Source organism: Macaca thibetana, chromosome 7 (assembly GCF_024542745.1).
Source record: "Macaca thibetana thibetana isolate TM-01 chromosome 7, ASM2454274v1, whole genome shotgun sequence".
In the NCBI taxonomy this organism is placed as follows: domain Eukaryota; kingdom Metazoa; phylum Chordata; class Mammalia; order Primates; family Cercopithecidae; genus Macaca; species Macaca thibetana.
Window position 1 is genome coordinate 98,039,034 of NC_065584.1, and position 24,259 is coordinate 98,063,292.

General features: G+C 48.1%; 1 long non-coding RNA gene across 1 annotated transcript; it reads left to right on the forward strand.

The window, feature by feature from the left end:
• The first annotated feature begins 9,680 nt into the window (after positions 1-9,680).
• Positions 9,681-21,215, forward strand: LOC126959093 (uncharacterized). Its single transcript, XR_007727468.1, has 3 exons — positions 9,681-17,869; positions 18,356-18,830; positions 20,741-21,215. It is a non-coding gene; the product is annotated as an uncharacterized LOC126959093 (long non-coding RNA).
• Positions 21,216-24,259: the final 3,044 nt, after the last annotated feature.

The following is a 24,259-nucleotide window of genomic DNA, read 5'->3' on the forward strand; positions in this document are numbered from 1 at the left end:
TGTGTCAATGTGTGTAAGATTTCAGGGAAGGAACTACCTGTCAGCCTTTTAGGTTGCAAGGTTGGGAGGGATATGGAATCAAAGGTTGGGACCAGGCAGGAAGAGGGGCTGGTTCACCTCACAGTGGAAGGACAGAGATCCTGACCACAGTAGCTGGTGAGGTGGTGTCTGGGAGCTGTGAGAGGCCGTTATATTTCAGGTCATTGGGTTGCTCAGGGTGGCACATGCTCAAAGTTCAAAGCCCATCTGTGGGAAGAACTCCCACACTGGTCCTCCAGCTGACACATATCGTGTTCATTTTAGACTCCAGTATTTCTATGCCTTCTTTGTCAAGATTGACTGGGGTAGGTGGATAGAAGGGAAGAAAGGTGGGGGGTCTCCCAGGCTACAGAAAGGTTAGGGTGAGTGGGATGAGCAGTTGCTGTGGCTTAAAAATGTCACCCAAAAAGTTGAGTTGGTATTCTGTTGGGAGGGAAGCTGGCTGCAGAGGAGGAGGGCAAAGAGAAAAGGAGAAATGAACACTCTCTTAGGAGAGCCTGGAGTGCATGCTGGCCCCAATGGGTGGACATTTCTGCCACTGTCTCTCAGGTCTCCCCCCAGTTTCCACAGTGTAGAGAACCCTGTCATCTCTACCCCCAGGAAAGGGCTGCTCAGACAAGGCGGCCGCCCCTTTCATCTGGAGCTGGGACCCCACATGCCCATCAGGAAATGGACCGGGGCGGCTAATCCCCTGAACTCAGTTCCAGGAAGGAAGAATAGGTGTACATCAGCCAAAGTTTTAAAAGTTTCATAAAATCAAAAGATTCCATTCACCTCCAAACCAAAAAGTGAAACAAACAAGCAAACAAAAACCCTCAAACAGTAACAACAACAAAAACAGAGAAAGCTCCAAGGCACAAAATAAAAGCAAACAGAGTGTAGACACTATCAAATTGAACAAGGAGGAACATCATAACCTTCCTTGCCCCACGGTGGATTTTAAAATCCTTCATCCCATGTTACTACTGTGGGAGAGCCTGGGGGCTTGTGTCTGGCCCCAGTTCTTCAGTAAAGGCTACCTAATTTGGAGCCTGTTCCTTCTATGGAGCTGTCAGCCTCTGGGGATGGGTGTGTTCATGTTGCATCCACTGGGCTGGTACCAGGTACCCACCAGATGCATTCAATTGAAGTTTAGGGAATGAAAAGTTCTCTCAGAGTGGGAGGCCTTCTAGGGCCACCGCTTAGTCTCTATTCTGGCAAACGTGACCACAATTTTGATGCAATCATCAGGACATGGAGCTGGGCTTCTTCGTGTGGTCTCCTCCTTGCCTTCTTGACATTTAGGAGGCAGGACAAATTGAGTTGGGGTGAAGAAGAAACAGCTGACAGGGCCCCGAAAAATGTGGGATTGCTAGTGCGGGAGGGTCATGTACAGCCCACTGGAGTCCAAAGACCTCATTTTAGATCTGAGACGACTGTGGCCAGGGCAGGGGGTGGGGTGAGGGGGATGTGAGCTTTGTTAGTTTTTTTTTTTTTTTTTGCCCTGCTTTCATGAGGCTAGGTCTAGTGAGCATTCACAGCCGGTGTAGCCTGGGGTGGTGATCCCTGAGACTAGTCGGGCTCAGCCTAAGGTGGCTTCTGTGGCTAGGGCTGCTTGCCCTGCCTGCTAGCTCCCGGTGGAGCAAAGGAAGATTTTAACCCTGAAGTCCTAGGCATGAAGGACTTGAGACCCAGTGTCACCAGAGGGCAGCTCACCTTTGGAGGCCCGAGGGTTGCCTTGAGGCCAAAGTATAGCAGGAAAGACACAGGAGGACTTACTACGGAATACTTTACCGTCCAAAGAACACGTGCTGGGCTGTGGGGAGAGCCCCCCGAGGTTGGGCTGGACTTCCCTTCTCAGATCATTGCCTGGAGCAGCCCCTACCTGCTCCTATCCTTGCTGACTGCCACAAAGCCTGCTTTCCCACATAGGTGGTACTGGGGTCCAAAATGCTGGGAGAGAAGTCCCGAGTGCCTACCGCAAACACTATTCCAGAGGCAGAGGCAGAGGGCATTGAGAATTGGCCTGGCATCAAACACAAAACAGGAAAGAAACGCAACGACCTCCTTCTGCCGTTCAGTGTGATTAGAAATGACACCTCAGAGGAAAACCTGATCACCAAGAGTGGTCCCTTGATCTCTAACCAAAAGACTTGGTTTTGTGTGTTGAGAGGAGCAAAAGTAGACAGAGGCTCAGACCATGGGGAAATAGGATTGGCCTCATTCCTGAGCATCACACACTTTTCTGCAGAGGTCCTTGTTGCTCTCAGCAACCTACTGATCAAGGAGGACGGCTTGAAGCACAGGGAGGTGAAGCTGCAGGGCTTCCTGCTGATGCTTACAGAAAGAAAGAGAAATGGCCCTGCTGTTTCCCAAGGACAAGTCAGTTTAGGGCCCAGTGGGGCTCCAGGCAGCACCCCTGCCCTGTGTCCTGTGAGCTACTGGATCCTGCTGCATCAGGTGTGGCTCCACCTCTGCCTAGGCCACCAGGCATGTGGGGCGGTTGCTTGCAAATCTGTCAACTGAGAGAAATAGTAGTATTTCGCGGTGCAGAATGATGCCCGAGACCCAGAAGCAAGTCTGTGATGCCTGAAGAGAGGAGGAAAAAACAAGTAAAGAAGCAGATTTATCCCTTGGGTAGGATTTCTGTGCTCGTCCGTCAAGGATGAAGCATTTTCCTATAATGCCATGGCCCAGGGCTCCAGCAAAGGACTTCTTTTGACTGTGCTCTCAAATAATGTCTGACCTTCACTGTGTCATGGGGTCCAGTTCTCCCAAACCAGAAACTTGAATGTCACTTTTGACCCCAGCACACTCAACACATCCTTCTTCCAGCCTCTGCAGGGGGTTGCCCACCCACACATGCTCTCTCATGTCATGGCCTTCAGATCAGTCAGATGTGGGGGGCCAGGCACCGGGGTGTCTGCACACAGATTCCTGACTGGCCTCCCTGTTTCCAGGCTCCAGCCTTCTCATCCTTTCCATTCTCCCCTCAGCATGGAGCACCTGGGGCTCCCCAGCTCACAGAACCTCCTACAGCTTCCCATTGCCCACAAGTCCTAACTCTGTGACCTGATGTGGAGGACCAGACCCTCTGAGGCCTCTGCTCCCACTTTCTTCTGCACACCTTCCAATTCCGTGCTAAAAACTGCCTCAATTGTTTCAAAACACTTTGTGCGCACCCCCACCTCCTTTGACCTGCTAGGTAAGGTGCTCCGCCATTGAGAATCAGATTTCATTCAGATTCCAACTTAACTTTCCCTCCACAGTTGGGGGTCCCTCCCCTGGGCTGAGGCTGAAGATGCTCCTACCTACCAGGCCTTCTATACAGAGCTTGCAAACGGGTTAATTTCCTCTTGCTGCCTTGTATGTGTGCCTAGATTTGTGCGTTTTTCCAAAGACACTGTAAATTCCTTGAGGGCATGGATTGTGTTTTGGGGTTCCCTGAAGCTTCAGCTTTGCACAAAGGGCCTGAAGACGGGGTGCTTGCTGCTGGCTTGTGGGTTTAAGATTCTCCTATGACCCCCGAGAATTATAACCTTCAACTGGAGGGCCGCAAACTCAACACAACGTCAAGTTGGGATGGAAAGAAACCTGGGCTGAGATGAAGCGAGTGGGGAGAAATGGAGAGAGGAAAGAAGACAGTTGAGAAGTGGTGCCTCGTATTCTTGAGGGAGAAGGAAAACTCTTCATACTCATCCACAGGGAATAGCAACCCAGTCCCGGCCCCAGAGCGACCTGAGTGGGAATCATGATCACTGTGCAGAGTGTTGGTGGCACCAAGTCAGGCTTCGAGGACAAGTCCAGGGGCCAGATGAGCTGGCTGCAGGTCAGTGAGGAAGCAGGCAGGGCTGGAAATCATGTCCCAATGCAACAAATATCATCCATTTAAGCTGAGTGAATGCCTGAAGCCAACACAGAGCAACTTTCATCATCCAGAGAAGGGTGGAGCAAAGAACGTGTGTGCGGGTGTGCCCCTGTCTTCAGGTCCTCCTATTCTCTCTTATTTTGCTCATCCAGGGGGTGGCGAGGATGTGGGGAGAGCCAGAGGACAGCAAATTTCTTTGATCAAACTAGAAGACTCCCTCCTCAAGTGATTCCCAGGATCTCACCCTCCTCAAATGCCATCTCAGGTGTCCCCAGACCCCAGCCATTTGGAGGTATGGGTGACAACCCAGCTTCCACTTGAATCTCAGGGCCAGGGATGGTACCTGCTATGTAAAGGTTTTCTGAGTAGAGAAAAGAAGAGTGGGATCTGAAAGACGGTGGGGCCCTCTGCCTGGCAGGGGGAAGGTGGGCAAAGACTGGTGCCCAGGTCTGTGCAGATTGCGGTGGCTGGCTGGCACCGCCCCTGGGGCAGCGCCAGCTCCACACAGGAGCAGCACTCAACCTTCCCTTTCTCTCTCGTGGGCCATCTTCTCCATGCCCATTCTCTTCTCAGCTCAGCTGGCATTCACTCCTTAATCTTGTAAACCAAGAGAAGAGAGAAGAAGTGGGTGGAGAGTACTTGGAATGAGATTCATTGTGGACAGCTATGAAAAGGGATGTGGGCTCAGCCTTGTGCATGCCCAGCCTGATCTCCCCGAGGCTTTTCTGGGAGCAAAACCTCCATACACAGCTGAACAGCTAGCCTGCTGGTGGAGAGCTGACTCTTGGATCAGTTCAAATTTGGAACTTTCCTTAGTATCCCTGGAGAATAAACTGTTTCTGGAGAGCAAGGCCAAAGAAAACATCACCTATTTCATACAGCAGAGTTTCATCCCGTGGGTCACACACCATTAGTGGGTTGTGAAATCAACCTAGTGGTTTACTGCCAGCATTGTAAAACAATAGATTAGAAACAAAAACCTCAGGGTATTAAAAAAGGGTATTTTTTTCCCACTATATATACATCTATCCATACCTATGCCTATACCTATATTATATCTAAATATCTCTGTGGGGAGGCAGTGCAAAGTTTGTTAAATGTATTTCTTGCTATGATTTTGCAGTCAAGAAAGTTCAACTAACATTAGCCTGGATAAACTCATTGCTGATAGGCCCAGCTGGGCCTGGAGGAGCCAGAAAGAGCAAGTTGATGTGGGGAAAAGTCAGAACTGAGGCTCTGGCTGGCCCTGCGCTGGCCTCATGGACCTGACAGCCCTTTTGGGCCCCTCCCAGAATTAGGTGAGCACCTCACTGGGCCTTGGGTGGGAAGGGCTGCTGTGGGAAACCTTTAGAAGCCCCTAGGCGTATTCTGGTTGTCTAAATGCCATGGCTCTTCATTGCTCTGTGCCCTCATGTTAGCATCTGAGTTGTGCAGATTGCTAAAAGACAGCCCTGCAGAACTTGGGAGAACTGGATAGTGCTAAGGTAGAATGAGAAAACAGCAATTGGTCAGCAAATGTCAGTGGTCTTCTGGGGCGTGGTGCTGTTTGAGGTCGGGGCTGAGTACTTGCCCTTGCTAAAGCATGAAATTCAAGAGCCCCTGGAAGACTGGGAGGGGCCGGGCTTGGGGATCCTCTTCCTGGAAGATCATTAGGGAAAGCACAGGGGTCTGGAGAGAGGCAGGCCCTGCTGGATCCCTCAAAGCAGTCACCTCTGATAGCTACAAGTTCTTTTTTTGTCAGAGAAAAAGAGTGCAAGGCTTTTTATCATTCATTGCCGGGATGCTCCACAAATCATCGAGGATTTGAGAATAGCATCCAGAATGCTGAGAGAGGAGAAAAGAATATGAATGTGTGTGTGCACACACGGGGTGCTCCCTCATGCTGCTGGGCGGCTGGGCACTGGCTACAAGGGTGTGCTGCCGAGGCCATTCCTGAGTTGGGCTGGTAGGGGTGCTACACAGGGAGATGTTATTTTTTTTTTTAAACTAAGAAATTACAGAGTATCTAGCACACTGTCTGGAATATACTACATGCTTAATTTAGAGGAGTGATTTTCCTAAAGATTTCAGAATGATTTGTGCTTGTTAATCACTGTGGAATCCGGAAAGAGTGCTGTTCAAAGGTGTCTGTTCCTGTGGTGCGGGTAGCATGCAGAAATAACTGAAATTAGGATTTTCCTGTTAAAGGAAAGCTCCAGCTTTTAAAGCATTCATTATTCTTTGCTTCTTTCAAAATCCCTTTTGTCCCCACTGATGGTCAGCCCTCTCCCTTTCCCTCCCCCATCCCTTGTTCCTTCATTCTCTTCCCTCTCCCTCCCAGGGCTACCTGCATCTATCTCTCTGGCCTTCAATACACCACCAAGAGGGGAGGAAGATTAACTGGGCAAAGAAAAGTTATGGTTTCTGATGTCAGAGCTAGGGCTAAGTCAATAGTTTAGGCTACTTCTCAGACCTGGGACTCAACTGCTTTCAATTTCAGTTTACTTATTGCCATTTGGGAATAGCAATAAATGATCCCAACACAGGGATTCACTCCTGCGCTCATATGAGGGAGAAAGACCATTGGTACCTTGTTATTGTCATTGCCATAATGTCTGAGCACACCCTTAAGCAGCAGTGACTGCCCAATAGCGACCATTTCCAAACAGTGGAGGGCATTGGCTAGGGGGTGTCGTCAACGACTGTTTCTGCAAGCACTTGCTGAACACTTGTTCATTAGCTGGCACTGTGCCCGGGTGAGGGGCTCTGGGAAGAATTGAGACCACAAACTTTGGCCTCTATGAGGCTCTAATCTTGTCAGAGAAAGCATGGAAACAGAGACACGGAATAGAGGACAGTGATGGCTGGGATGAGATTGAGTGAAACTATCTGAAATGTGTCTTCACTGCTATTTGTTGCTATAAAATGGGGTACATCTTGCAGCTTTAACTTCTGTGTTTATGGGGAAAAAACGGAATCCCTTGGAAACACCCTTCGATCATTCAACTTTTTTTTTTTTAGACGGAATTTCACTCTTGTTGACCAGGCTGGAGTGCAATGATGTGACCTCGGCTCACGGCAACCTCTGCTTCCCGGGTTCAAGCGATTCTCCTGCCTCAGCCTCCCAAGTAGCTGGGATTACAGGCATGCGCCACCATGCCTGGCTAATTTTTGTATTTTTAGTAGAGACAGGGTTTTTCCATGTTGGTCAGGCTGGTCTCAAACTCCCGACCTCAGGTGATCCACCTGCCTCAGCCTCCCAAAGTGCTGGAATTATAGGTGTGAGCCACCGCGCCCGGCCCAATCATTCAATTTTCATAGTGTGGACTTGAGTCAAATTATTTTTCACGGACAAAGATTTCTGAGAAGGCTGGTTAGTATACAGCTGGAGAAATAAAACAACTCAGAAACTCCACTGGCTCTTTCAAACAAATTTTACTATACTAAAATTGGAGACAAACATGTCTGCCATCTCTCACTTTGGTAGTAGGGAGTAAGGGCTGCCGTACTCAACTAGGGTTCCCAATCCACAGTCGGTGGCTCTCAAATTTTGCGCTGATGTGCCCCTAGGACACTGCAGCAAGCTCACAGGACTGCCAAAGAATATTTAAAAATGTTCAAAGTGGCGACAGTGGCATCTGTCAGATACCATGTGTTGAGTTGTTTGGACCTAACTATGTATTAACAGAACTACTAGTTATTTCTTTTAGCTTAGGGGCACTGCAAAACATTACTGAGATCCCAAAGGCATCCTGAACTGGGAATGTTTGGCAGGCTCTCTGGGGCTCAGTGCACCATCACCATGTCCACAATTGGATGGCCATGCGGAAGCACACCTGTGCGCAGACATCTCTTCTACACACCCACACCTTGGTCTTATCATTGGCCAGCTCCTTTGGACTTGGCAGTTGCTGATTTGCTTCTTTAAAAAAGGTGTGAGTTCGTCATGAATTTGATCTTGATTCACAGTGTCCACCATTCAGCACCAGAGGCAGCCATAACTCCTGCCTTTGGGGTAGGAGAGAGGTGGTTAGCTCAAAGGCTGTGAGTTTTCAACACTGGGCAGGCCTGCGAACTGACACCCAGGCTGGCAGAATTTGCCTCTAGAGCCATTGGGTAGTGGGTGGCCTCATCTTCTCCTTCCTGATTTTGTTCCCTTCTTCCTGGAAGGCCTCCAGCCCAGATCTCTACTTACGCTTTCCCTCCCATCAGCTTTCCCCTGCAGGCCCTCATAGGGCTGATGCCACCTCTGCACCCCTCCCAGGTCTGTGTGCTCTGCTGCATGGGGACTTTGCTGCTCCACCGTTGCTCTCAACTGCCATCGGAATTTTCTCTCCTGAAGATTCTCAGCAGTTGGTGCCTGGGTTCTGCAGCCAGGTGGACTATGAGGCTCCAAGGCTGTTGGGGTTCAGACCTTGCTATGGGGACCTGGCAGCTAGTATACCAGAAACGCACAGTGAATATGTGATGAATCAACCTAATAGCTTAATTCCCAGTGAGAGTTTCAGGACAGCAACAGCTGCGTGTGAGAGCCCCCCGTCACTGCTTCTCATTTTCCAGGGGCTGTCTCTGCCTTAACTGAAGAAAAACCTGATGGGGGAGCCCAGGCAGACCCAGCAGAGAGGCTCTGTGGCTGGGGGACTTCGGCCCTCCTGTGGCCCTTCTCTTTCCTGCTGCTCTTGCTCATTCTTTGCCGTGGCTCTCGTGTCCTTCCAGGCAGGCGGCTGAGCGCATGCAGCCTACATAGATGGGGCAGGGCTGTGTGGGGATTTAGGTGCTGGATGTAATCAATGTTTTTACCTTTGCATGGCAACAGTGAGAGGAGACGAACGTCTCCAAGGCTGAGGCGCACACCTCACCTTCTCACTCTGGCGGCCGGGCCTCTGGCACCCCTGGCTCTGCCTCCCAGGGCTGCTGGGTCCTGCTGTCCTTGCGGGGCTGGTAGGGGTACGGGAAGGGGAGCTGGAGGAAAGACTGCCCCCATCTTTGACATCCCCAGGCTCCCCAGTGTTGCCGCCTCTCCTGTATCAGCTCTTGAGACCATTTTAGAGGTGGAAAGAAGTCCTGCTTTTTTTTAGCACGCAGAAAAACATGCTGGCCAGGTGGGACCTCACTGGATATGAGCCTATGGTTTAAGGCCTTTTAAGAATGGAGGTTCAGGACCCAGGGCCTTTCTGGCGCTCTGCTCGTCAACTCCCCGTGTTAGGTTTGGGCAGGCTTAGAGGGGCTCTCCTGCCAGAAGACCCCCAGCCCCACTCTCCTGGTAGACCAAGGCCTTGCAGATCAACTCTGTGCCCCTGGGAAGAGAAGTGGAGCCTGGCCTGGGCTCCTTGCTGAGTTTGGCTGAGCCACAGGCAGAGGGACACACAGGAGCAGCCCTGGGCACTGGGGTGTCTGGGGCCTCAGCTACTACTCGGGCAAAGGAACATCTATGAACAGCTCTCACTGGGCCTGCCGTGCTTTCAGACACAAGAAATAGCTCCACTGCCTGGGCCAACGTTCTGCTGGCTCCTCCTTTGATGGTAGCAGTCAGGTCTTGTGCTAAGAGCTGGGCCTACAGGGATTTATTATCCAGAATGACTGCTCTAGAGGGGCCGATAGTTGATTTGGAGAGAAAGCACACATGCATTAGTCACCTCAGTGCAACAGTGCTCTGCTCTGGCAGTGACAGGATCACAGAGGAGGGCTCCCCATCCAGGGCCCGTGTCCTTGAGAAGGTTTTGGAGCAGGGAGAGCCTGAGCATTGGAAAGCGCTTAAGTCATGCCAGGAGTGGGATGTGGGGGAATCCAGGGGTGGGGTGGGTATGGGGATCCCAGCGTGGGGAAGGCACTGACGTGTGACATAGCAAGGGTGAGGATACTGGGGGAACTGAGTATTGAGGAAACAAGTGGATGGTAGGATTGCAGAAGGAATGAGGGGCAAGGGGTGACACGCTTGTTGGGCCTGGATTTTATTCTGTGAACTCTTCTGGGAAGAAGGACAGCCAGAGGGCCAGATGGGCATTTTGGATGGAGCTTGCTGGCTGCTGTGTGCAGGGGACAGACAGACCCAAGTGAAGCCAGGAGTTTGGAACATAAGAGGAGGCCACTGCAATGAATGGGGCAGGAGATGAAAAGCCCCAGTGAGGGTGGGGGAAGGGCAGGAGGACTAGTGGGGAGGAGGGAAGGGGTTGCAGGTTCGGGGTGGTCTTGGGTAGATGCCGCCAACTAAAAAAGGAGCAGAGTTGGGAGGTGGGGGTGTTCATGACATTCGGTCTCTGTGGCCTCAAGGGAGATGAAAGTGCAGGTGTCTGTTGCTCCTGGCCAGGCTGGGCGGTTGGATATCAACCTTCACAGGTTTCCTAAACCAGAGTCAATAGATAGTGCCAGAAGGGTGAGGGGAAAAGTGGGCAAGGACATATTCCTGAGGATAGATTATAAGAGGCAGGTGGAGAAGCAAGACAGGGGCAGAGGAGGCCAGGGCTGGAGGGCTGGGGAGCGTGATGCTGCTGAAGAAGAGGGCTGTCCCTCACAAACTTTGGGGGTCTTCACCCACTCTCTCCTCTCACAGTCTATGAATGGGCTGCTGAGGGTAGTGACCAGCCTTAAGGGCTGATGTCTCCCTCAGGTGCCTAACACTATGTTTGACATATACTTGGTGCTAAATGAATGTTAGTGAAACCCACTGAACACAAATGTGGCACAGAGGCCAGTGAGAGGAGGACTGGAAGCATGGGTGGATTTGGCAATGGTCAGGGGGATGGTGTGCCATTTGGTAGATGAGTTTGGGGGACAGGAGAAGTGGGGATGGAAGCTAGACTTCAGCAGGCTAAGGAGGCAGTTTTTTTGGGGTAGAGTTTGGTTGGGTGGGGGTGATGAGGAAGTGGAAGACAGTGAGTGTCTCAATTCCTCATAAGAGTTTGTCTGAGACAAGAAGGAGAGAAAGTGCCGAGCTCACATTTTGTGACTACGGCGTTTTCTAAGAATTTAAAGGAACGTTTGTTGCTCCTCTTTCTCCTCGAAACATGGCATGTTCCTTGTAGCAAAGTTAGAAAAATACATAGAAGAAAAGAAACTTCTGTAATTCTGTCCATTAGAAACATATCCTGTGCAGCCTCAGAGTAATTTCCTTCTGGACTTCTTCCAGCTTTGTGTTTTAGTAGAAATGGTATCACTTAGTGCATTATTTTGCAACGTATCTGTTTCACTTAATAGTTCATGAATACCTTTCTTTTGCCGATGCTACTCTTCTTCCAAAACATCCTGTAAACTTTTATTGACCTCTCTGTCTCATATCTGGGATTCAAATGCTTTGAAATCCAACAGGTACAAAGGCGCGTTCACGGGAAGGTTGTCCCTTTTATTTTCTGCCTTGGAGCTCACTCATTTTTGCTCCCTGGAGGCAACTGACACTCCCTTACAAGCAGCAAATTTAGTAGTTAGATCATATTCCATTGCATAAATGTTCTGATATTTATTTATTTTTTAATTTTTATTCTTTTTTGAGACAGGGTCTCCCTCTCCAATATTTATTACAATAGCTTTCCATCTTGAATATTTGGATATTGCTATTTTATTTTGCTATTATACATAAGGTTATGATGAATGTCCTTCTGGCTGAATCTTTGCATACATACTTCATTTTGTTAGAATACATTTTTAGAAGCAGAATTTCTGGGTCAGAAGGTAGCACAAATTAAAAAAAAATCCAATATCAGATTTTTACCTCCAGAACAATCTGTATCGATTGACATCCCCTAGCAATGCACGAGAATGTTCGTATCCCCGCCTAAGCCCTCTACCTGTGTTACTAAAACTCACTTCCTCAAACGGTGCCAACTTAGTGGGTGAAAGGTGCGTGCGAGGGCCTCTAATCCTCATTGTGAACTGAACTTTTAAAGGGTGCCAGTAATATCTTGGGGAAAAATAGGAGACTAGGTGATGGCTCCAGGGAGGTCAGCTCTGAGTCCCCAGGGAGGGCTGACCTGTGAGAAGAGCAGAGGAGACAATCTAGTGTGGCTTGAGGTGGCTACATTGCCAGTGGGTGCAAAGTCCAGGGACAGGATTCTTCATTTTTCAGAAACCCCCAGGTGGAAGGGGGAGGGCTCCAGGCCATGAGAAGCATGAAGGCCATGAACGATTCAGAACCTGAGGTCGAGGGACAATTGGCACACAGGCATGATTTTTGTTTTTTCCCCTCAAAGAGACTATGGTATTCTTTTTCTAATAACTTACTGGTGCACTAAAAGGGGTTCCTGGAACAGGCTTGGGGGTGCTGGTGGTGAATGCTCTTGGGTGAGCAAAATGCCCCCCTCTCTAGATAGTTTGCCCCGTGGACAGGCTTGGGGTAGGAGCCTGTGTCCTTGTGTCCTCTGATGCTGGGCTGTGCTGCTTGGGGAAGGGAGAATAAAGACTGCTTTCATGCACCCAGCTGAGAGTGGGGCAAGGGACACCAAGGGCTCCCTTATTCATAAACCCCAGATTTTAGAAAGTTTGCACTGAAGGGTGAACCTGAACATTGGGAAGAATAGGATATTCCCTCAACATTCACCTACCCTTTAGGTTTCTCTGAACAATTCCTGCTTTTACCACATCAGCCTCAAGGGCGAACTCCTCTTTGGTTTTTCTACACTGCTGTAGACAGGGCAAGTCTCTAGATGACTTAGTTTCTTAAAAAATGCAGGACAAAAAGGAGAAATAAGATAATTTGACTTCCAATACATAGTCACATGTCTTTGGGTTAGGGTTGCGAGATGTCCCCCTGAGTTGTTTCCAGTCTGACTCTCAAGTTTGGGAATCAAAATTTTGTCCCTACCCCTCAGGGGCACCTACAAGGAACATAAGCCTCCTTGACGTTCACCGTAGAGAGCTGGCACCAGAGTGAAACGGGCAGCTCCAGTCCACTCTCTGTGAATTTGGAGTCATACCTTGCTCTTACAGTTTTCTTGTCCCCCAGCTATTATTTCCTATTGATTATGCTTCTCAAATACGGTTTTATCCAAGGCATAGTTTTGGGCCCAGGTGGCATTACCCCATCCTGCACTCCAGCTGGATTCTTCATTAGCCTCTGCATTTTGTCCCCTAGGGCTGCTGTGAAAGATGACCACAAACTAGGTGGCTTAAAACAACAAAAATTTATTCTCTCACAGTTCTGGAGGCTGTAAGTTTGAAACCAAGGTGCCAGCAGGGTTGGTTCCTTCTGGAGCCTATGAAGGAGGCTTCCAGTGGCTGCCAGCAATCCCTGTTGCTGCTTGGCTTTTAGACACGTGGCTCCAATATCTGCCTCCGTCATCACATAGCCTTCTTTTCTTCTTTGCATGTCTTCTCTTCTTAGGAAGACACCAACTATTGGATTCAGAGCCTACCCCAATCCAGTATGACCACATCTTAAGTGGGAACATCAGCAAAGACTCCATTTCCAAATAAGGTTACATTCTGAGGTGCTGGGTGGACATGAATTATTTCAGGGCAACCATTCAGCCCATTGCAGTCTCTCTGACTTCAGACTCCTCCTTCTACCTGTCCATGCTACGGACCCTGTTGGAGTCATTTTTCTTAGACCTCACGCAGTGGAAGCGCCCCACCCCTGCTCTCAAGCCCTTCAATGACTCCCCACTGCCAACAGAATAAAGTCTTATCTCTTTAGCTCAACTTGTGAAGATTAACCATAGTCTGGCCCCTGTGATCTTTTCTACATTCCATTTCTCCATTTCTCCTACACACTCCCTATCATCCCATGGGAAAGGTCTTCTACGTTGTTGAACATGCTGTGAACGCTCTTTTCTCCTGCCTCCTTCTGTCTGTTGCTGAGCTGCTCTTTTTCTCGAACACCCATGTTATATATCTTTCCTTGTTCATAAGGATGTTTCCAGCCAGCCCATGTCAAAGGGCTCACCTATCTTCATAGACCAACCCTAGCCCACATGGTGCACCATTTCAGTCTGTAGTGTGGCTGTCCTCTACTGGTGACATTTCCATTTTCCATTTCCATTTTACCCAGGGGCAAGCCTGTGTGCCGTACTTCTTTGGGTCCTTGGTTTTGACAATGGTGTTCAGACCATGTGGCTTCATGGTCAATGATTTTGTATGCTGCTGCTTGTGTGAGCATGCTGAGTTGCTCCATGACTGCAGCTCCCTCTAAAGCCGATGGAGAGCCCTGTGCTGAGATGAATGAGGGGAAAGGAGAAAATTGTTGCCACTTTGAGAGTCAAGGGCAGTGGTCTTTCCAAGGAAGAGTGAACTAGTAGAATCACTGCAGGAGAAGCAAATTCTGGAGGATGGATGCCAAGAGGCACTGTAGGAAAAGTTGCAAAGATATATGTGCGGGAAATCACTGCTCCTATCCTCCTTGGGAGACAACTGGCAAACAACATAGTTGGCAAAGGATAGGGACCGGGAGGGAAGTAAAAGAGGAGACAGAGTACAATGAACAGAACAGATGTCAATGGCCTTATCAGCTTTAACAGATGATCTGAAAACTTTAAAGTAACAAGGAAATTTTTATTCTCATAATTGTTAGTAGTGTCTTTTGCTAGCTCCTCCGACGTGACAGTGATTGACAATTGGCAGCTGGGTCTTCAAACTCATAGAGTTGCATCTCTATGGGGACACATGAGGAGCTTAGCTCTTCTATCTGGAAGTAGGTGTCCTCTCAACTTTCTTGTGCTGTGTACTCTGTTTTTTTTTTTTTTTTTTTGACTGTCTCAGCTGCATCAAAGCCCCATTGACATTGCCCTTTGGGATCAAAAAGTAGTCCACCCGAGAAGAAACAGTAGAGTTTTAGAGAATCGGGGTGAGAATTCTGGGCAGATGGCCAAGGTGTGGGCTCCAGGCTGAGCTCACTGACACATGACATTATGTGTTTCAGGTACTGGGACAAGTTTCCAATGTCAAAATCTTTGAAGCCACCAGGGCCTTTTTTTTTCTCTGTGTCTTGGCAGTACGCCTTTATATAGTAGTAGGTTCAGAAACTCAGGCTAAAGAAAGCATCCAGAAAAGATTGTCCGCCTCTGCAACAGTTTGTGGGTAGCTTGTAATTGTAGTTCTGATCTTGCCAATCTGTCTTATAACTCTAAATGTGTGGTCTCACCTGGCTAGATACAGAAAATACCTATCTTCTTATAGAAGCAGGCAATCGTCAACCCCATTAAAAAATTATGGTTTCTGGACATTCCATCTAATAGGAATGCCAGTTTGCCTTCTGATATGTTGCCAGTCTGGCCATTTCCGCAGTCACTATTCAGCACTAGAGGAGGAATTCAGTTAAAGTTCCTTTGTCAGTAAGTCTTCCATGCAACATATTTATTTCCAGGTCCTAATGGCAATTCCTCAGGAAAAAAAAAAAAAAGGATCAACGCTCAAGTTTGAGTTTGTCCCATTCATCTACATAAAGAATATCCAACAGTTTGAAGTGTCTTTTTGAGAATCAGAAACCGGAGAGGAGATAGGAGGCAAAGGTTGTATTCTTCGAGATCCTGCTCTTAAGCAGTGATTCTTCTCTAGCACTCCTTGTTACTAGAATTTTCCAGCCATCTCTAACAAAAGCAAAGTACAAAGAGCATTTAACACAAACCAAAACGTGAAACAATCTTTTGATGGTTCAGTGTCATGACTGTGACTTCGAATTTTTCACTAGATTAAAAAAAAAAAAAAAACCGCATACGCCCAGGTAGTCTCTGCATCAAGTCTGACACCATTGCTCCAATGTTATGAGGCTGAAGCAATTGTGGATGATTGATGTCACTCTTCTAGCCGTTTCCTGTTTCCACAGAGAGAGGCTGGGTTAATCCAACTCTATTCTAACTTCGGAGGCATCAAGGATTCCAGGCAGTGTCTCCCGTGTTTCTTTTTCCAAGTGAATTCCTGGAAGGAAACAATGACGTCCATGTGTCTTTGCATCCCCAGGAACCAGTTCAGTAACTGGCACATAAGAACACACTGAAAAAAATTGTTTTGTTTTTGAACGACAGTGATTTAAAAGTAGTAAGGGCCTCGTAAATATAGGACGTTGTACTCGTATTTTTCTTCTGAGCATACAAATATTTGCAATGAGGTTGCACTGCAGACTCCATAGCCATTGTGGCACCTGGGGCTCTGTGACTTGGAGGCAGAGGAGATGGAATGCCGGCGAGAAGAGGGAGATTGTGGTGTGGATGTGAGGGATAAGGGTGAATTAGTTTCCTACAGCTGCTGTTACAAATTTACCGCAAGATAAATGGGTTAAAACAGTACAGATTTATTATCTCACAGTTCTGGAAGACAGAAGTTCAAACTATTGGTAAAGTTCAAAGTGTTGGCAAGGCTGTGCTCCTCAGGAGGCTCTAGAGGAGAACTTTTTTCTTGCCTTTTCCTGTTTCTAGGGGCCACCTGCATCCTTTGGCTCATGGCCTCTTCCTCCATCTTAAAAGCCAGCTTCTTCAAATTCATCTCTAATTCTGACACTACTTGTCTTGCTTCCCTCTCTCATTTATAGGGGCCCCTGTGATGACAGTGAGCTCACCCTGATAATTGAGGTGAATCTCCCCATCTTAGGGTTAGCCTATTAGCAACCTAAATTCCACCTGCAACTTTAATTTCCCCCTTGCCAAGCACCATGACATATTCACAGATTCTGGGGAGGAGGGCATGAGCATCTTTGTCGGGGCATTGTTCTGTTCATCACAGAGAAGCACTCAGATATTCTGGAGTCCAGTGTCCTCATTCTACACTTGAGGAAGCTTGGGCTCAGTGGTTTTATGTTAATTCCAACAGTTTTTGCCACAGGAGGAGGAGAATGTCTGTCCAGGAGCCCTAATCAAGACTCAGCAGGAAGCTGGTGGCTTCCTTTCCTTCCTTCCAGTTCTTCCTTCTACATATGGGGCTCATCATATTCCCACTGACTTAGATGCTGAGGGGCCAGACTGAAGGGACAGTGGTCATTGCATCAAGTCAGAGAACGGATCTGACCCATCTAGTTATTCCTTCTACATCTGTGCCTCATCCCATTTCCACTGACTTAGATGCTGAGGGACAGACTGAAGGGACAGGGGCCATTGCATCAAGTCAGAGAACAGATCTGACCCATCTAGTAGAAGCTTTGGTTTTGGCAGAAGCACAAGCTCTTAGAGGTGCAGCTGCAGGGTGTGATCTATTGGGGACATTGAGCTCAGTGACCATGGGCCCTGAGAGTCTGAAATCTTGGAATTTCTCCCAAAGCAAAGTCCATGTAGGGAAGCCAAAGTGTGAGTCTTACCTGGCTGGTTTACAACTGACTGACATTTGCTGCCTGGGCAGCTGCTGTGGGTGCCTGGAAACCCTATTGGACTAGGACTGGCCCCGGCAAAAAACAAGTGTTTCAGCTGCCCAGTGTCCTCTGAGTGGATGCTGGTGATTCTGGTATGGAGCCCAGGTGTAAGGCAGCAGGTGGTCCAGGAGGCACCAGAAGAGGTCTCCTGTCAAGGTCAGGGCCAGAGAGGAAGGCACAGGGGATCTACTGCATGAGACTTTCACTTGCAAAGAGCAACCCATGATGAGGAGGGAGGATGCCTGGGGCATTGAGTCTCATCCATAAGGGCACTTTTTCCAAGTTACTTCGTTTTGTATAGCTGCACAGTCCCTCACCCTCACCACTGTACCGAGAGCTGGCAGCTGACAAGAATACATCTTCCAACCAAGATCCCTTCTGGGACCAAGGACACAAGGACCCAAGACCTTCTTGCTTGGAAAGTGAATTTCTCAGAACTCCGAGATGATGCCAGTCTTGGAGGAAGATGACATGAGGACCCAAGACCTTCTTGCTTGGAAAGTGAATTCCTCAGAACTCCGCGATGACACCAGTCTTGGAGGAAGGCGAGGTGTTGAGAGATGGCTGCGATCCCTGAGGAAGGCAGCCACAGTCTCCGGTGGAGAATTATGAGGGACCCAAGCAGATGGTTGGTGGTGGAAATGTCACCTCAGTATAGTACTATAGAGTTTCCTTTCACCCCCAACAGCCGATGGGTTCCAGGGGCGAAGAGTGAAAATTGAAGCAAGGTGTCTACCGTCCAGGTGAGAGCCACATCCTATGGCTGAGGCCTGGGGGCATTGGGGACCACCAAGAGTGAATACTTTTCCAATTAAGTGAAGTCGTTGCACAATATTCCTGAGCAATAGCTAATGTTCTCTAAAAGAGACAGAGCGTTAGCCCCTGAAAGGGCGAGGGAAATTGTAGGAAGATGTATGTGAGTACAAACGTGAGGAGAACATGCTGAAGTAGCCCAGGGGCCCAGTTGAAGCTTAGGACTGGTGTTCTGGTGGCTGTGCTGGGGGTGAGGGTGGCAGTGTGAGATGGAGGTGAGTGAGCAGATTGGGTGGGAAAGAGGAAGAAACCTAGGCTGTTGTGTTTCTGAAGAGACCCCGTATCAAGGAAGAATGGGAGAATTTATCAGCTGGGGGGATATTTATTTTGTGGAAATGACCCCTAAGTGGGTAGGGCTAAAACCCTGCTGGCCTGGGGGAGGAAAGAAGCCTAATGCACTTTGTCTAAACCCACAGCTGCAGAGAAGGAGGCAGGGCGCCTGCCACCCCCAAGGAAGAGTCAGTTCAGAAGCACAGCAGCTGCTGGAAACCCAGGAAGTTTCCAGTTCGTTCCTGCTGGGACCTGGCAAGAGTTGCACTGTCAAGGCTGCAAGAGGTGAGCCCCCTAGGGCACAGCGGAAAGGGCATTATGAAAAGGGGAGATTGCCAGCTGTTGAGTGGCTGGACAGGATGTGGCTCTGCGGTCACTTGAGGCTCTAATGCCTATTAATTCTCTCAGAGGCTGGGCAGCAGCTGCCATGCATTTTGTTGGAACCTGGGCTCTCCTGCTAGGAGTTCCTGGGGGCAGGAAGGCTGCAAGTTGAGGTTTTCTTTTAGGAATTGTTCATTTGGAAAATGTACAACTCACCATGGCTCTTTCGGCTCCTGACGGCTTCTGATGTGTACAGACTGGAATAAGAGAACCTAGCAGAAATGGAAGCAGAGGCAAGAGGTAAGGCTTTGGGCCTGAAAGAAGACTGGGGGAGTAACCTCTAAGACCTTCTTCCTGGTAAATAAGAAGGGAAGTGCTCTGGGGAGTCCATCCTAGAAGCTCATGATTTCTGGGGGACTCTGGGTAAGAAGAGGCCCCTGAGTGACTGATGAGCTCATCTGTATTGGGCCAGGTTTGTTCTTCTCAGAGAGACTCTGGTGACCTCTCTGTGTTATTGTGAGAGGAATGAAGATTAGACCATGAAAAAAAGAAAGTCCTTCAGGCTCTGGAGCAAGGAGAGTCCCTAAAAATACATGGTCAGTCCAGCATTTCTTGGAGCTGGAGAGGACCTGGCTGAAAAAATCCCAGCAGTCAGCATTGCGTTATCAAGTTACTTCTGGTTTACTGGAAACCAAGAACTTACGACAAAATTGAATCCATTTGTCTTAGTCAACTGAGGCTGCTATAACAAATAACATAGATCAGGTAGCTTAAAATCAACAGAAATTTCTTTCTCCCAGTTCTAGAGGCTGTGAGTCTGAGATCAGGGTGCCTGCATGATCAGATTCTGGTGAGAGCTCTCTTACAGGTTGCAGACTGCTGACTTCTTGTATCCTCACATGATGGGGAAAGGGTGAGGGAGCTCTCTGGGATCCCTCATAAAAGGGCACTAATCCCATTCATGAGGGCTCTACCTTCACGACCTAATCACCTCCCAAAGGCCCCACATTCTAGTACCATAACATCGGAGACTAAGCTTCAGTGTATGAATTCTGGGAAGGCACAAACATTCAGTCCATAGCACAGTTTCTGGATTTCCATCCTAAATCACCAGGTAGGTTTCTGATTTTAACCCAGTTAGCACAGGCTTTTGATAATGACTGCTAGGTAATATGTTTGTGTTTGAAAATGTGGTGTGACATTATCTTTTTTTTTCTGGAGACCGGGTCTGGCTCTGTTGCCCAGGCTGGAGTGCAGTGGTGTGATCATAACTCACTGCAGCCTCAAACTCCTGGGCTCAGGTGATTCTCCTGCTTCAGCCTCCTGAGTAGCTAGGCATGTGCCTCTATGCTTGGCTAATTAAAAAAAAATGTAAAGAGATGGTTTCACTGTGTTGCCAGAGCTGGTCTCAAACTCCTGAGCTTAAGGGGCTCCTCCGGTCTTGGACTCCCAAAGTGCTGGGACTGCAGACACGAGCCACCGTGCCCGGCCCATCATTATATTAAAGTTGTATGATATATTAAATCGACTATTCTTCTAGAAGAATTTCAATATGATTTGTTAAGGTCTATAATGTAGCCTGTTACTACCTTAAACCTATGGATTCACTTAGGAAGTGAAGTCGTCATTGTTGGACCTATTCTTTTGATTAACAGAGGTATGTGTGAAGGGCAGGAGAGGTCAATGGTTAAGGACATAGACCATGGAGGCCTGCTTCTGGGGTGAGGGGTCTCTATTTTGCCTCTTAAGTGTGACTTGGGCAAGCTTCTTAGCTCTTCTGTCCCTTAGTTCCCTCATCTGCAAAATGGGGATAGAAATACTGTCATCCTCATTAGGTTATTGTGAAGATTGAATGAGTTAATAGATGTACAATATACTGAACAGTGCTTGGCCTCAAATATTAGCTATTTTTATCTCTTATTTCACTTCTTAAAAATGTATTTCATTCATGTGGATTTTGCAATTATTTTTTGAAGAAAAATTTAGTTATTTTCCCATTCTGATAGCATGCCCAGGAAACAAGATGGTTTCTGTTTTGGGACAGATGATTCTGGAAAGATGCTGGAAATATAGCACATTAAACAAAATCTTCCAGTATCACTAGGCTTAACCTAGTATTAAGGTCTGTCTTTTTTACAACATTGTGGTCTCAGTAAATGGTGGATAAATAACTTCAGTACATTCACCAAGTTATTTTTGGTTGTTTCTAGGTCTGGAGGCCAGGAAAATGTCAATGGAAAGCAGCTAGCATGAAGACCCCACAGTGTTCCTCCCTCTACTAGTCTGGTATTAATCTGGAGCTGAGATGCTCCCAATATGGTTGGGACGTTTGTCCCCTCCAAATCTCATATGAGAATTTGATCCCCAGTTTGGGGGATGGGGTCTGGTGGGAGGAGTTTGGGTCATGACGGGGACCCATCATGAATGGCTTGGTACCCTGCTCACCAGGAATGAATGAGCTCTCACTCTACTAGTTCACTGGAGAGCTGGTTGTTTAAAGAGCTTGGCATCTCCCCCACTTTCTCTCTTGCTCCCCCATCTCACTGTGATAAACCTGCTCCCCTTTGCCATCGATCATGAATGGACACTTCTTGAAGCCTTCACCTGAAGCAGACGCCGACACTGTGCTTCATGTACAGCCTGCCATACCATGAGTCAAAATAAACCTCTTTTCTTTGTAAATTACCCAGCCTCAGGTATTCATTTGTAACAATGCAAAATGGACAAACACAGAAAATTGGTACTGAGGAGTGGGGCTTTGCTATAAAGATAGCTGAAGATGTGGAAGCAGCTTTGGAAATGAGTAAATTGGCAGATATTGGAAGAATTTGGAGGGCTTAGAAGAAGACAGGAAGATGAGGGGAAATTTGGAACTGTCAACCAAAGGATGATGAGGTTCGTAAATGTGGAAAGGAGAGCTGTATTCTCATAAATGGTTGCAGCCTGCAGGGTGGCCACTCTGAATGACTGGGAAGCATAGCCTCTGGCCAGAAGCCAGAAACAGGCACTTGGAGTGTCAGAAAAATAAAACAAGGATTGGTGCTGAGTGAGGTGGCCAAATATATATTCAGCAAGCTATAGGAGGAGCCATGAATATTTACGAAGGAAGAAACACGCACATGCACAGTTGACCTGCAAGCCCCTTCATGGGGTCCCATGTTCAAAAAATGGTAGTGTTAGCAAGATGTGAGGGGGGAGTTTTTGGGCCTCTGACTTCAAAAGATGAAGCAGAGGACACAAAACCCCTCAGTCAGTGCACAGCCTCCCTAGACTGACCAGAACCTCTCAGTGGTTGGTGGTCTCTTATCAGGAAGGAATGCTGGTTGGTTGTTCTGTTGAAACTGCAAAAGGGAGGGCCAGCATCAGGTGGTTGGTTGAAATCAGTAGTGAGGTGACTCTTTTGAAAGGGCTGGTTCCAACCTAAATGCTCATCAGTGATAGACTGGATAAAGAAAATGTGGCACATATATACCATACTATGCAGCCATGAAAAAGAAGGAGTTCATGTCCTTTTCAGGGACATGGATGAAGCTGGAAACCATCATCCTCAGCAACTGACATAGGAACAGAAAACCAAACACCACATGTTGTCAACAGTGGGAGTTGAACAATGAGAACACATGGACACAGGGAGGGGAACATTACACACTGGGGCCTGTTGGAGAGTGAGGGGAAAGGGGAGGGAGAGCATTAGGACAAAAGCCTTAAAACCTTGATGTCAGGTTGATAGGTGCAGCAAACCACCATGGCACACGTATACCTGTGTAACAAACCTGCACATTCAGCACATGTATCCCAGAACTTAAAGTAAAATAAAATAATTTAAAAAAAGAGAAAGGGCTGGTTCCTGCTTAGTCTTTAGAGAAGAAAGCCTAGTGGTGGTTAGCAAGGGAGGGGCTCTAATGAGGCATGTTTGACCTCCCATTGCATCACGGCTGGGACTCAGTTTTAAGGTTTCTCTGGGATCCCCTTGGCCAAGAGGGGATCATTCAGTAGTCTGGGTGGGGGGAAGGGACTTAGGATTTCATTTTTATTTCTCAGAATGTATTGGAGACTGGTTAAATGATTATGACCAAAATGCTGATAGAAATATGGGCAGTGAAGGCCAGGTTGATGAGGTCTCAGATGAAAATGAGGAACTTTTTTTTTTTTTTTTTTTTTTGAGACTGAGTCTCACTCTGTCGCCCAGGCTGGAGTGCAGTGGCATGATCTCGGCTCACTGCAAGCTCCGCTTCCCAGGTTCACACCATTCTCCTGCCTCAACCTTCCAGGAGCTAGGATTACAGGCGTCCGCCACCATGCCTGGCTAATTTTTTGTATATTTAGTAGAGACGGGGTTTCACGGTGTTAGCCAGGATGGTCTCGATCTCCTGACCTCCTGATCCACCTGCCTTGGCCTCCCAAAATGCTGGGATTACAGGTGTGAGCCACTGCGCCCGGCCGAAAATGAGGAACTTATTGGGAGCTGGAGCACAGGTCACCCTTGTTACACCTTAGCAAATAACTTGGCTGCATTGTGCCAATGTCCTAGGGCTTTGTGGAAGGCTGAGCTTCAGAGTGATGACTTAGGCTATCTGCAAGAAAAAAAATTTCTATACAGCAAAGCATTCAAGAAGTGGCAAGGCTGTTTCTACCAATCTAAGATCAGATATGGGGCAAAGGAATGACTTAAAGTTGGGACTTACAATTTAAAGGGAAGTAGAGTGTAAAAATTTGGAAAATCTGCAGCCTGGCTCATGGTGGAGAAGGAAAGAACATTTTCAGGAGGGGAACCCAAAGGATAAGAATCCAAGAGGCATGAGGAGCAACCATTTGCTAGAGAGATTAGTATGACTGAAAGGGAAGCAGGTGCTAACAGTCAAGACAATGGGAAAAAGGCCTCAAAGGCACTTCAGAAATCTTCCAGGCTGCTCCTCCCATCACAAGCCCAGAAGCCTAAGAGGACAGACTGGTTTCAGGGACAAGGCCAGGGGCATTGCTACTCGGTGCTGCCTTGGGGTGCTGCTTCCCTTATCCCAGCCATCTCGAGTCCAGCCTCCACTCAAAGGGCCCCAAATAGGAGCTCAGGACTCCACTTCAGGGCATGCAAACTGCAAGCCCTGGTAGCTTCCACACAGCGTTAAGTCTGCAAGTATGCAGAATGCAAGAGTGGCGGAGGCTTGGCAGTTTCCCCCTAGATTTCAAATGATATATCAGAAAGCCTGGGTGTCCAGGCAGAAGTCTGCTGCAGAGGCAGCACCCTCATGATGAGCCTTTTCTAGTGTAGTTCCAAGGGAAAATGTGGGGTTGGAGTCCCCACACAGAGCCCCCACCAGGGCACGATCTAGTGGAACAGTGGGAATAAGGCCACTGCCCTCCAGACTCCAGAATGGCAGAACCACTAGCAACTTGCACCTTAGCCTAGAAAAGCCAGTTACTCAACTCCAACCTGTGAGAGCAAGAATAGCAGCTGATCTTTGCAAAGCAGGCACAGAGGCAGGGCTGCCTAAGCCCTTGTGAGCCCATCCCACACAACCGTGTACCCGGGATGTGGGACATGGAGTCAAGGGAGATTATATTGAAGCTTTAAGATTTAATGTCTTCCCTGCTGGGTTTCAGACTTGCATGGGGCCTGTTGCCTCTTTCTTTTGGCCAATTTCTCCCTTTTGGAATGGGAATATTCACTCAATGTCTGTGTCACCATTGTAGTAATATATTGGGAATAAACAATTTGTTTTTGATTTTACAGG